The sequence below is a fragment of the Ursus maritimus genome, unplaced genomic scaffold (genome assembly GCF_017311325.1).
Source record: "Ursus maritimus isolate PB19 unplaced genomic scaffold, ASM1731132v1 scaffold_30, whole genome shotgun sequence".
In the NCBI taxonomy this organism is placed as follows: domain Eukaryota; kingdom Metazoa; phylum Chordata; class Mammalia; order Carnivora; family Ursidae; genus Ursus; species Ursus maritimus.
The window spans coordinates 12241564-12256704 of record NW_024425564.1 but is presented as its reverse complement, the minus strand read 5'-3'; the positions used below and the strand labels follow the sequence as shown (position 1 = coordinate 12256704).

At 37.6% G+C, this 15141-nt stretch overlaps 1 long non-coding RNA gene across 1 annotated transcript; it reads left to right on the top strand.

The window, feature by feature from the left end:
- Positions 1–11728: 11728 nt before the first annotated feature.
- On the top strand, positions 11729–14543 carry LOC121106110. The gene is made up of 2 exons (XR_005838863.1): positions 11729–13034; positions 13164–14543. It is a non-coding gene; the product is annotated as an uncharacterized LOC121106110 (long non-coding RNA).
- The last annotated feature ends 598 nt before the right edge of the window (positions 14544–15141 follow it).

Below are 15141 nucleotides of genomic sequence, written 5' to 3'. Positions count from 1 at the left end.
TTTTAAACATTATTGTTCTAACAATATTTAAACAATATTGATTATATTAAGGAATTATTTTTGCTATTTTATGTGTTGTCATGATACATGGTTATAATTTTCAAAAGTCATTATCCTTTAACTCTTTATAAATGACACGATAGATAACATGTCATATAAGATGTCACTGTAAAGCTACAGTAACCAAAACTGCCAAAAGAATACACAAGTAGATAATGGAACAGAATACATAGCCCAGAACTAGACCCAGACAAATATAGTCAACTGAACTTTGACAGAGGAGCAAAAGTAATACAATGGAGAGAAGATAGGCTTTTCAATAAATGGTGCTGGAAAACTGAACACATGGACAGTAGTGGATCTAGACATTACTAATAATTTTACAAAATTAACTCAAAATGGATCACAGGCCTAAATATAAAATGCATTACTATAAAACTCCTAGAGAAAAATCTAGATGACCATGGATTTGGTGATGACTTCAGATACAACAGTTATTTCTGATTGCCAACACTTGGAAGCAAACAAGATGCCTTTCAGTAGGTAAATGGATAAATAAACTATGGTATATTCATTCAGGAAAACATTATTCAGTGCTAAAAAAAAAAAGTACATATCAAGCTATGAAAAGACGTGGAGGAAGCTTAAATGCAAATTAGTAAGAAAAGTCAAGTGAAAAGGCTACATTCTGTACAATTTCAACTATGTGAACATTGTGGAAAAGGGAAAACTATAGAGACAATAAAAATATCAGGGGTTGGAGGGAGGAGTGGGGGGATGAATAGGCAGAGCACAGAGGGTTTTTAAGGCAGTGAAACTCTTTTGTGTGATACTGTACTGGGGGATACATATCTTTATATGTTTGTTAAAATCATACAGCACGAAGAATGAACCCTAGTATAAACTCCGGACTTTGAGTAATAATAATGTGGCAATGCAGGTCCATGGGCTGTAACAGATGCACCACATGGTGGGAATGTTGACAATGCAGGGGGCTATGCATGTGTGGGGGCAGGGAATATATGGGAAATCTGTACTTCCTGCTCAGTTTTGCTGTGAACCAAAACTGCTCTAAAATATAGTCTATTGAATGTGTGTGATTATCCACTCTTTACAAATAATATGATAAAATGAATTTGCCACAGAAAGATCCCGGGTGAGGTGTCAATGGAGAACAGAGGGAGAGAGTAGGCTATAGATTAAATAAGAGTGGCCATGAGTTGATAATTGTTAATTCCGGGTTATAGTAAATGATGCTTTATTATACTGTTCTCTCCACTTTTGATATATTTGAAATTTTCCATAATAAAAACTTTGAATACTGAATAGCTCAGCTAGGTTACACTGAACTATAATCAGTTGAACAAGTACAGGTAACTAATAGCAAACCCTTTCGTAACTGGAAAGAGATGCCTGAGAGTGAATAAGCATTAGATACCTGCTAGAGGCCACGGGGCACAGTAAGTACCATCTGTTTGTCTTCATGTTCTGCTGGCGCAAGAAGGGCATGGGCTGGGGCGTCTCTGTGAAGGGTGAGAGCTCACAGATCACTTTATGAGAAAGCATAGCTGCAGTTTTGTCCTGACACAAATAATGGTGAGTGATGGTTGCTACTATGACAGCAGGTGTATATTCTAGCAGAACAATTACTCCCTTCCATATTATTCTTCACAAATTGTGGAAGTAAGTCTCAGAAAAAAAAAGATTATCTCCATAAAAGATAAATTTTTATATAGAAAAAGTTATTTCCCTTTAATGATGCATACTGGGAATATTAGCATTTTAAGAGATAATTTTTATAGTCAGAGTAAAGTTTAATGTTTCAAAAGGTGCTGTGTTCTAATTCTTATCCTTACTGGGTAAAATCCTATCAGACTGACAGTCCTGCAGATAACAACCATAAGCTCTGACCATAATTCATAAAGCAATAACTTTAAGGCACTGAGGAATGGACAGAAGCAGGCAGAATCCACATTTATATTATCAGAGGTACATAAAGTGATTTCCTGTTTTTGCAGTTTTTTGTCAGGAACCAGGTACAATTGGTAGTGGGGAAATGTCAGGGGCATAAGTGAAAAACTGATGTCTTTTTGCTCTCAGAAACCAGAAGATTGTATACAGAAAATTGCACCTACTGGAAAGAGAAGGAAAATTCTAGAAAAGAAGAAACAAAGAGGTCCCCAAGTTCTGTCGGTCTAAATCTCTGGCTGACACCTGAGCAACACCTGAATAAAGCAGACTCAGTTCAGCCTAAAGACAAAGATTTGAACCAAGATTAAAGCTACCACTCAAGGAACACTTAAGAAACCAAGTTTGCAGTTCAACTACAAGATTGCTAAACCAAAAGAAACAGGATCCAGATTATTCACAGTTTATTATTTAGAATGTCTAGAATAAAATCCAAAATTACTCAACATATGAAGAACAAGGAAAATGGAACACAGTTTCAAGAGAATAGAAAATCAACTGAGACCAACCTCAGTAGATCAATGGATATTATCAAATGTGAAGAATAGAAAAATATTTGGGATAAAGTGAACATGGGGTTTCAAAGGCACCTGTTAAATATAATCAGATAATCTAATGTACATGTAATTGGAGTCCTAGAAGAAAAACAAATAGAGAATCAAGCCAAAAAAAAAAAAAAAGTAATGGCCGACAATTTCACAAATTTAATGAAAAACACAATTTTACAGATTCAAGACACTCAACAAATAGCAAAAAGGATAAGCACAAAGGTTGCCATACTGTGGCAAACTGTTAAAGCCAAAGAAGCAAATCTAGTAAGCAGCAGTAGAAAAACAACAAATTACATATAGTGGAACAACATTTGAATTCACTTCTGACTTCACATCAGAAACCATGGAGGCCAGGGGTGCCTGGGTGGCACAGCGGTTAAGCGTCTGCCTTCGGCTCAGGGCATGATCCCGGCGTTATGGGATCGAGCCCCACATCAGGCTCCTCCCCTGTGAGCCTGCTTCTTCCTCTCCCACTCCCCCTGCTTGTGCTCCCTCTCTCGCTGGCTGTCTCTATCTCTGTCAAATAAATAAATAAAATCTTAAAAAAAAAAAAAAAAGAAACCATGGAGGCCAGAACAGAGTGAAATAGCCATGTTCGAAATGATAGAAAAAAGTGTCAGTCCAGAATTCTATATCAAGTAAAAATATCCTTCCAGAATGAAAGCAAAATAAAGACATTTTCAGATAAAATTAAGAGAATATGTTGCCAGCAGACCTGCACTATAAGAAATGCTAAAGGAAGTTCTCAAAACTGAAAGGAGATCTGATGGAAACTCAGATCCTCAGAAAGCAGTGAAGAGCATCATAGATGATAAATAGCTGGGTAAATACAATACTTCTGGGGTGGGTTTTTTTTTAATTTGCCATTTTCTTTTAAAATTTTTATAATATATATGGCAATACATATGTATGACTGTTTAGAGGAAAAATTATAGCATTGTCATGGTTTATAACATTTACAGGTGTAACATAAAATAAGGGGAAAATGGACCTACGTGTTTGCAAGATTTCTACATTTAACGAGGAGTAATATATAACTGCAAATATACTGTGGAAAAATTAAATATATATATATATATTTTTTAATTCCCAGAACAATCACTAAAATAATAAGGTAGAGAAGTATAACTAAAAACCAATAAGAAAATTGTAAATGAATTTTTAAATAAATTTTATTAAAATAATGTTTAAAGGACATGAAGGGAAGAACAGAAAACACAGTGAACAAATAGAAAACCAGCAAAGGAATGATATACCCAAACACAACCACAGCAATAATTTTATTAGCTATTAATGGATCAAACATTTCAATTAAAAGGCACAGTTATCAACATAGATTTTAAAAAGCTTGACCCAACTATATGCTATGTACAAGAAATGCACTTTATTATGTAAAAGCACAGAAAAGATGCACTTTATATTTAAAGGCATAAATAAGTTGAAAGTAACTGTATGGAAGAGAACACACCGTGCAAACAGAAAGCATAAAGAAGGCTGGAGTAGCTGTGTTAATCTGAGATAAAGTAGATTTTAAGACAAAAAAAATATAAGAGATAAGGAAGAACTTTTCATAACCATAAAATGGTGAGTCAGGAAGACATAATCATACATGGCCTGATAAAACAGCATGTCCATCATGCAAATACAATGAAGCAGTAGCTACAGTGGGTCAAACAGGTAAAGGGGATTAGAAGCACAAACTTCTAGGAAAAAAACAATGAAACAAATTGACAGGATTAAAGGGAAAGATAAGCAATTGCATCGTTCTTATATTTGGAGAGTTTTAAACTCCACAGCAATTGCCGGAGCAACTAAACAAATCAGCAGAGACATGGGTTCTCAGCAATACTACTTGACCTGGTTGATACTTAAAAAACACTACACCCAACAAATGCGGGTATTTTTTTAAGTTGCACAGCACATTCATCAGCATAGACCATATGCTTGGCCATAAAATAAATCTCAAAAAAAAAAACATTCAAATCACAAGTTTACTCCCTGATCACAGTGGAATCAAATTAGGAATCAATAACAACAAAATATCTCGAAAAACCCTAAATATTTGGAAGTTAACACACTTCTAAATAACCCAGGAGTTGAGTAAAACACCAGAGAATTTAGAAAATAGTTTGAATGAAAAGTAAATTAACTGAATGAAACCTACATCATCAAAATGTGAGGGGTGCAGCTAAAGAGTGCTTAGAGAGGAATTTATAAATTTTAAATGCTTATGTTAGATAAGAAAACCTATAAATCAATGATCTAAGGTTCCATTTTAGAAATTTAAGAAGAGCACATTAAACCCCACGCAAGTAGAATGAAGGAAATAATGAAGGGCACAAATCAATGAAATAGAAAATGCATAAGCAATAGAGAAAATGAAATCAAAAGGTTCTGAGCTGGGTTCTTCTTCAGCTCTGTCATCAACTCTGCACCACGCTGGGAAATGCATCACCTTTCAATGCATCTGTTTACTCATCTATATAATTAGGGAGGTTGGACTTCAATGACACACAAAGTGCTCTTAATTTTTAGGTGCTCACAAAGGCAGAAGACCGATAATAGTGGAATTCTAAAAAGACGCATGTGCTAACAGTTGCTCAGTAAATATGCTGAATAAATGAAACCTCAGGATATGACCACTTTTCCAAGGATCTGTTTTTACAGTCTATAACCCTGATTAATTTGTATTCTAATACTCAAAGGAATATACACCATGGACCATAGACACGGCACACAAATACAAATACAGTGTTGCTCTGTATCAAGCATCAGACTCTCAGTTTAGCTAAAAGGGAGCACGTGCAAGTAGTTGAACTGCAAACCAGAGATTCGAGATCCCAGGCTTGATTTCTGTTTGACTGGCTCCTGAGGCCCTTGGAAAATCATGGTCTTTGTTCTGTGGCTCTATTTCCCCATATGAGTTGTCTGCATTTTTGTAAGATTTAATCAGGCATTCAGCAAAGCCAAATGTTTTCTGCCTCAAAATAAATTCTGGTAAGACTGATACAAAGGATCATCCCTGATTTTCCCCTTAGCTCTCATTAAACGAGGTTTTTTTCTTAAAATTACTGGATTCTTAAAAAAAAAAAATTAGAATATGACATAATATTAATTAATGTCCAGAAGGAAGCAGACCAGTGAAATCTTAAGACTTTAAAGAGAACAAATTCCTGTTCTTCCTAAGACATAGTCTCAGATTACATGTTCTGCAGGCCAATTCCCAAGAGTCCTCACATTCGGCTATACTGGCAACCGGTAAAGGGGTCTTCCTTTTGGCTTGTTGCCCGTTACGACCCAGGACTACATCTTGAAGTTTAGTGGGCTGCATGGATCTGAGCTTTCTCCTGTCCGTGAAGTAGGGGGTATGAGATAGAAAAACAGGATGTGATGAGCATAATAACTGGAGGAAAAACCACATTGGCACTGGACACCTCCAATTTGCCAACAGGCAGCGTTAATAATGCATTTCTAGCAAAAATCAAGAAGTGTTGCTCGTAACTTAAATTTAATCATAAGGACACATTAAACAAGCACAACTAAAGGGCATTCTACAAAATACCTAATACTCTTCAGAAGTGTCAAGTCGTGGAAGACAAAGACTGAGGCCCTGTCCCAGATTGGAGGTGTGACAGTTAAATGCAGTGTGTGATCCTAGTTTGGATTGTGAACCAGAAAAAAAGAACATCAGGGAGACAACTGGTGAAGTTCGAATAAGATCTGTAGATCAGTTAATAATAAGCTGTATTAATGTTAACTTGCTGGTTGTGGCCATTGTACTATGTCTATGTAAGATACTGATATTTGGAGAAGCTAGGTGAAGAGAAAGAATACAGAATGCTTTATACTATTTTTGAAACTATTTTTGTAAGTCTTAAATTATTTTGCAACAAAAAGTTGTGTTTTGATTTTTTTTAAAGATACAGGAAATGAACCATGAGAGACTATGGACTCCGGACACAAACTGAAGGCTTTAGAGGGGAGGGGGGTCGGGGGATGGGCTAGCCTGGTGAAGGGTATTAAGGAGGGCACGTATTGCATGGGGCACTGGGTGTTATAGGCAAACAATGAATCATGGAACACTACATCAAAAACTAATGATGTACTGTATCGTGACTAACATATCATAATAGTAATATAAAAAAGATATAGAAGAGAAACCTTCAAATCAGTGTATGTTGGCGAGGAATTTTTAAGAAAACTAAACCAATAGAAGTAACTAAATATGGGGGATTGAAGCGCAAAGAGAGTGAATAGAAAATGCAAATGATGAAGGTAAAAATATTTTTAAATTAACACAATGTCAAGAACTATTTTTTTCATAAAATATATCTTCAGATTAGAACGAAAAATCCATTAGATGGTACTTTAAAATATATGCTAATCCTGGGTCCTGAAATATAAAGACTCATAAAGATTAAAAGCGAAAGAACAGCAGGCTAAAAAAAAAAAGTATGTCAGGAAAATATTCATGAAAAGAAAGGTGGTAGTGCTGATTTGATATCAAATAAAGCATACTTTATAGCAAAATGTATTTAAGAATAAAAATGGCTCCTCTATAGTGATAAAAGTAACAATTTGCCAGTCAGTTTAGGTAACTAAGTTACCTAATTTCATATTTTAGAGAGGAATTTATAAATTTTATAAATTATACACTTAATAATATAACCTCGATATGTAATTTTAAAATTGCTGGAATTCACGACTCACAATTTGTGGATTTTAAACACATTTTTCTCAGTATTAATGGATTAAGCCTACAAAATAATTATCAAATTTGAAGAAAATACAAAAAGCACAGAAAGAAAACAATCTGTCAGAAATATATAGAACCCTATAGTCATTAGAGCACTGACCACGTACTAGTCACAAGGCAAGGATTAAGAAATAATCAAGAATCACTATCAAGTTCTCTGACCACAATAAAATTCTGTTAGTAATCAGTAACAAGAAGATAACTTTTAAACTCCCATATATGTTTGGAAATTTTACAACAGATTTCTGAAGAACATATTGGTCAAGAAAGAACATCACAAAAATTAGAAAAATTGAGAGCTGAACAGTAATAAAAAATTTCACCTCAAAATGTGGGCCGCAGCTAAAGAAATACTTCAAGAGCAGGGGAGATCGAACATGAGGTAAGCCTCAAACTCGAAAGCTTTTAAAAAAGGAAGGAAATAATAAAAAAACAGAAATGAAAGAAGTACTAAACAAAGATACACTTCGAGACGATCAAGCCAACAAAGCTGAAAGTTGGTTCTGTGAGAAAACGTAAAGGGGAATGGAGACAAAACCTGGCAAGATTGATCAAAAAAAGAAGAGGTAGCATAAATATTAGGAGGGAAATATTAGAAGGAAATAACGAAATATGATATAAAATAAAATACTATTTTTAAAACGTAAGATAATTCTGGAATCAAACTGAATTCCTGAACACAGCCAGCTGAGGGCCTGGCCTTCAGTGTGATCAGTGGGGAGTGCAAGGATCCAAACAGCCTTTCCTCACCACCGCCTAAGAACAACACTTGGGATCTTAACCAGGCAGGAAAAGCTTCTCAAACTTGAGTGAGCCCTTCCCCCATCCCATCTCGGTCCTGTCAATCACTGATACAGAACTTAAAATGTATCCTCATCAGAAGAAAGAGATTCTTTTGAGGAGAGAACTAACATATACAATTTTAAAGGTTTATTATCCGATGTTTGACAGTACCAAGTCACAACATGAAATCCTATTATGTATAAGCTGATGGGTGATATATTATCCACAGTGACATTTTCAATGACAAATGGGTTTTGAAACGGCAGATTCCTAATCAGAACCTTCGAAAACTGCCACTGTTTTTAAGAATACAACTGTTACTTTGCCACCTGTTAATGCCACACAAATGATGTTCACAGCTTTACTGCCGTCCCTGCCTGCACTCACTTCCCACACTGCTCTTGTAGGAAGTCAGCCCTCATCGTCGAACACTCCTCCACCATCTTACACTCATTAAAAGAACTTACGGGCAAAGAAGTGCCTCAGGTACCTGCTTTTGCTTTGCTTTTCAAAGTTTTTCTTTTGTGAAAGGGAATAATACAATTTTGTCTACAGAGTGGGTTTTTTTTTTTCCAAATTTTTCAAATTCTAGTTAGTTAACATACAGTACAATATTGGTTTCTGGAGCAGAATTCAGTGATTCATCACTTACATACAAAACCCAGTGCTCATTACAAAGCGCTCTCCTTAATACCCATCATTCATCTAGCCCATCCCCCACCCACCTCCCTCCATCAACGCTCAATTTATTCTCTATCTTCAAGAGTCTCTTACGGTTTATTTCCCTCTCTCCTTTTTCTCTTTTCCCCTTCACATATGCTCATGTTTTCTTTCTTAAATTCCACATATGTGTGAGATCCTATGGTATTTGTCTTTCTCTGCCTGACTTATTTTGCTTACCGTAATACACTCTAGCTCCATCCACATCATTGCAAATGGTAAGATTCCATTCTTTTTGATGGCTGGGTAATATTCCACTATAGATCTATATACCACATCTTCTTTAACCATTTATCAGTTGATGGACATTTGGGCTTTCTCCATAGTTTGGCTATTATTGATAAGGCTGCTGTAAACATCAGGGTGCGTGTACCCCTTGAATCAGTAATTTTTGTATCATTTGGGTAAATACCTAGTAGTGCAATTGTGGAATCGTAGGGTAGTTCTGGTAGTTCTATTTTTAACTGTTTGGGGAAACTCCATACTGTTCTCCAGAGTGTCTGTACCAGTTTGCATCCCCACCAACAGTGCAAGAGGGTTCCCCTTGCTCCACATCCTCACCAACACCTGCTGTTTCTTGTGTTAATTTTAGCCATTTTGACAGTGTGAGGTAATATCTCATCCTGGTTTTGATTTGTATTTCCCTGAGGCCGAGTGATGTTGAACATTTTTTCATGCATCTGTTAGCCATCTGGATGCCTTCTTTGGAAAAATATCTATTCATGTCTTCAGCCCATTTCTTGACTGGGTTATTTGGTTTTTTGGGTGTTGAGTTTGATAAGTTCTTTAGAGAGTTTGTATACTAATCCTTTATCTTTGCAAATATCTTCTTCCATTCCGTAGGCTGCCTTGTACTTTTATTGATTGTTTCCTACAAAGTGATTCTCAAACTTTGTTTGCATTGGGATCAATCGGTGGGGGTGGGGGGTTGTGGCAGGGGACCCAAGCATCTGTATTTTTACCTAACTCCCTGGTGATTCTGAGGTACGTCAAGGTCTGAACAACACAGTTTGGGGTTTTAGCATCTGCACATTCTAGATTCTGTACGTGACCTCTATAGCATGTCACATCCCTAGGCACCTTGATAACATTGAACACTTACTATTTGTTAGACATTGTTCTAATATGTAGAACTTGTATAATAAGCATTTATTTACATGTATTAGCATTTATTTTCACAACAGCCTTTTCAGATCTATACTATTATCCCCATTATACACAAGAGGATACTGAAATACAAAGAGGTCAAATAATGCCCAAAGCCGCATAACTAATTAGGAAGAGTCTAGGATTTGAACACGAAGAGTCTGGCTCTGGAGCTTGTGCACTTAATGACCATCTGTACTGCCTGATAAACACTGGCCATGTGACAGCAAATATTGGTGAATGAGGGTCCTCTTTAACAAAGTCACAGAGCAAAAATACAAACTCATCTGTCAGATGTCACAACTCAAGGGTTGTTACCCTGGATAGGTTAGTAATTCTCAGGATGCATGAAGTTTCAGAGATAAATCACATTTAGCTCTGCTCTCAAGGAGTGCAGAACTAGCTGGAGAAGTGAAAAGACATGTGACCCCAATCTGTGCTCCACATAAGGGGAGGTACAAGCACAAAATAACAAAACGTCCTGGGTTTGGTCTTCTTATTGCTTGCCTTTGGCAAATCTGTGATCACAAAAAAGGAGAGAAACATTTAACCCAGGAAAAGTAGGCTGACAAGTTCTCGATGAGTTTGATTATTTTCCCCAACTCCTTGATATTTCTGTTTTGTTTTGAAGAAATTGGATGTACCATTCTGGGCTCCCATGACCACGAGCACAAGAAGAAGTCACTGTCAGCTCATAGATGCTAACTGAAGCCATGGAGTAAATTAGAAGATAGGCAGGTCCAGGTCAAAACTCCAAAGTACACCATGTCTGAGAGGCGAACCTCTGAAGATAGGTTTGCAGAAGAGACTCAGAGTGACCGAAGAGGAAGGAGGGGACTAGAAGTGCACAGAGGCTCAGGGCTGAAAGCAAAAAAAACCCCAATTACATAGAAGTTTACTTTTTAGAAAATTGTGTTCAAACTTAGTCATTTAATGATGAGTGTCCTAATATTTTTAGGGGGAAATTCCATAAGGCGACTTCATCTCCTGATGCCACTTTATTTTATGCTCTATTTCCAAAGGTTTATGGGAGAAATACTGTTACACTTAATGAACACCCGTGATGTGGAGTCTATTTGCCATTATATAACAAGCTAATTATTCATCAGTGCAAATAACAAAATATAGATATTATCATGCACACTCATATGCTAAGAGACCAGCTCATGAGCCACATGTCTATGCAGGCATGCCTATACTTAACCATCATTTCTGTTCACACCATTGCCTTTCATGGGTATAGCACACTGCTTTTCCCAGAACCTTTATCCACAAGGTGTTTTACTCCCTGTCAAGTAAGCAGAAACAATAATTACATGTGGATTTTACCAAGTAGAAAACTGAGGCTAAAAGAAATTAGTGCCTTCCTATGATCACAAAACTAGCTTGAGAAAGAGATGAGCCTCTAGCCAAGACCCACTGAGTCTCACTTTGTGCAAACCCCTTTGCATTAAAGCTCCCTGATCAGGGGATGAAGCCATCAGTGTGTACCTCTGTCCTCCTCTAGAAATATCTCTTCTGATCAACTTCTTGCTCCAGAGCACTAAATGATTGCCCTGGAAATTTGAGGTCCTTCCCTAAGAAAAGGCACTGGTTTTTTTTTTAGAGAGACTGGTACCTACAGGAAGTGACTTCAAACCCATATCAGAACTTATACATCCAAACAAATTCTGCCTTCAGTGTAATTTGTAATATATTATTTCAATATAATAGTTGGTAAACCAAGTATACAAACACATTTTAGGAATAATCAGAGGAAGCTTAAATATGGTTTGGTTTGGATGATAGTGAGAAGTTAGTTTTGATGGGTGTGACGATGAATGACACCTGTGTGAGAAAATGGCCTTTTAAGCCTCATGCTGATATTCGTGTTGCTTCAACAACAATATGGCAGTGTTAAGTTTACGCAGATAAATTATACAGCCTGGATACAGGATAGACGACCGCTCTGCTGCCTGAACGTTTTGTTTTGTTTTTGTTTTTTAATTTTCAGAAACGCCCTCAGAATCAATTCATGAACCACAAAGAACTGAGTCACACTACTTTAGAGTTTCACCTCACTTGGATTTAAAACGAAATTACCTGGCTGGGTCACTGAAGCCATTCTCCAGTGTTGGCTCTGAACAACTGTACTATTTCCACATATTTATTACCTTAAAAGAGCTTCCTTCTACTTTATATCTCTCTGTGAAAGAACCTTAAATTGTTTTGCTAAATTCCATGGCCAAGCCATAGACTCAAATGTTGATGAAACCAAATGACTCCATCCAGGCTTCTGGCATAAATTTTATGGAGTGTGGAGGTGATTCTAAATCTTTCCTCCAACCACCACACTGCCTAGAGTTTGCTGTGTGGGGCCCAAAATGGCTGCCCTGGGAACTGAGTGGAACAACCATGGGTGGGGATAAGAACAGTGGAATGTCTCATGGAAGATAAGATCTACCATAGGTAGGGAGCCAGCCCTTGCCTCTGAGATGAAGGCTTATCTTATTAGCGCACATGGCAGTGAGCAAGATGCGAGTAGAGGGTGCCTGGAAAGAGGTAGGAAAATGAGATGTCCTAAAGAGCACCACCACCGCATCTAACAATCCTGAAATTAAAGAGTTTGATCCTATGTCGACAAGAAGCATGAATGGGGACGACTGTTTCTTCTCCTTTTCTTCACCTCATCCCCAGTGTGTGTTTGTTTGTTTGCTTGCTTGTTTTAAAGGAGAGGGGGCTGTTTGCTAAGAAACTAGATTTTCTTTTTTCACTTTTCAAGGAGTTACTGTATACTAAAAAGTTTCTTTTTTGCAAGTAGTGTCTGCTCAATTAGCAGTTCAAATCAGCCCTATTGACAGAAGATGGAAGCAGCTTCAAGCAAGTGTGAGAGACCAGCCTGTGAGCCTCAAGCCAACTGGGGACTGGGAGAGTCTGTTTAAAAATATTATGGTTCAATAAAAACTTCCTAATCTGCTTTCTATGCCATACTTTCTCCAATTAAACCCTCTAGAGTGAAAGACCATCCACTGGCCAAACATCAGTCACTGAGGTTGTTGACATCTAATCACCCCAGTGGCCTCATGCATAGAGGGCCCTACATCTGTTTCCCTTCTTTCCTCTGAGCACAGGTATGTATCTCTTTCCCAGTTTGTGTTCCTTGATGGGGGGCAGAGAGGGTTGGGAGGTGTGTTGTTAGGGGCCCAACAGAAACGAGTCAAAACTCTTCTAAAGGCCCCAAACTTCTCCCTGTGTCACAGGCAGATGCTGCAAGAGAAGTCTCTACAAAGGCCATATTGTCACTTTTGAGAGAGAGAAGAGAGAGAAAGAGGCTCCCGTGCATGCTTCATGCTTCACGAAGGCCGGACCAGAGTGAGATCTTGTTCCTCTTCATTTCTGGAAACCTCAGTGCTGTTTCATTTGTAAGAAAATCCCATAAATACTTTCATTCAGTAAAACAACAACAACAATTGTTTCTTTACAAATATAGATAATACGTTTGATAACTCACCTCACAAATGAAACTCAAGTACTTTGGGATATTTTTAAAACATGAAGATCCTCATTTAAAGAACATGAATAAAACAATGAGTGACCTGAAAGTTGTTAGGCATGAAAATTTCCCGTGGAAGTTCAGGGTTTTAGAAAACACTCTAAATTCGCTTCTCTGAGCACATGGCCTTAGAATAATGTTAAAGAGTTAAAATTCTACATTCCCAAGCCAGCAGTTTCCTAACTCTTCCTCGTTGACTCAAGAAAGAATTTCCTCTTCTCTTTGGCATCTGCTTTGAGTGACCTCCTTGATGTAAAGTCTCTGATTCTTTGCACCAACCTCATGATCGTAACTGAAAAGACTATCGAGAACAAGTCACGTCATTTCTGTTTTCTTAGTCGTGAGTTTTACTACCCAAGTTGTATATTCTGGAGACTTAAGTGAAAATATCTAGTAGAACAAAAATGGGATGGGAAATCAGAAGCCGGGCCGCCCTCCCTCAGCTGTGACACAGCAGAAGCAGCTCATATCAGCTCTGGGCCCGAGTGCCTTTTCTCTGACTATTAGGTTGGGCTAGATCCTTTCTGAGGCTCCTCACGGCTCTAAGACCAACCTGTGGTTAGTCAGACTCAGATTCTGGACATTCATTAGTCATTTTGTGAAAAAGTTTGTAAACTGTAAAGAGCTCCACAACAATTATCTCTCTCTCTATCAGGTAGCTTGTCTCTTCCCACAATAACCCACCACCGAATTGGCCTGCTAGTACTTTCACCCTTTCAGATAGGGCGGTGAGTGAGGCAAGGGAGCCAAGATGTCTAGTGCTAGAAGACCGTCTTCACCATCACTCCCTGAGCCTGCCCAGGGTCCCAGCTCTGCCCCTTTCCAGCTGCCTCTTTCAACCAGTTGCCACTGTTTCTCAGAACTCCATTAAAGCTTTGTTCCCTGTGGTAAATACAAGGCCTTCCATCTCCTCCAACCCACTTATCTGTAACCAGAATTTTAAGAGTTGAAAACTGCATTGTCACTTAGAAATAGTTGTGTGTTAGATGAGCTCTTGCTATTGGCCATGATAGAAATCGACTCCCTGCAAGTGCATAATTGCTTTCATTGAAACAAGTCAATTCAATAAAAATCTGTATTTTTACAGTAATAATGCCATAGTTCTCATAATTGTACTTATTTAGGTATATTTAGGTAGTATAATTGTACTATATTTAAGCCTAGAATGTCCTCCCTCCCTCTGTATACCTAATTCCTACTTCCGTATAAGTCTCATAATTGTACTATATTTATATAATTTACTATATTAGGGGAAACCAGGTGAATACGTCTATGGACACTCTCTGTACTATGTTTGCAACTGTTCCATAATTCTAAAATTATTTCAAAATAATTTCCCTCAGTTGGGAAAAAAACTGAAGACTACTTTCTAAACCTGCTAGAAGTTTAAGTGAGTAATGGCCAGCAGCTCTTCCCCTCACCACCTGAAGAGATTTAGAGGGAGTGGGTCAGTTGTCTAAACAAGCCTTTACGAGCAAGGGAAGTGGTTTGGAAAGGTAGTCAGAACAAAACATTTGGTCATACTGCTTCCAATCAGCTCTAGGAACTTCACTAAAAAGAATGCAGTCTTTTTCAAGTTCTCCACTATCCACTCGCTGACTTTGCAAACCCTCACTTTCCTCTTGTTGTCACTGCTTTGATGGTCTCCAAATGGAACTGGGGTCAGGACACTGCCGACTCCATGA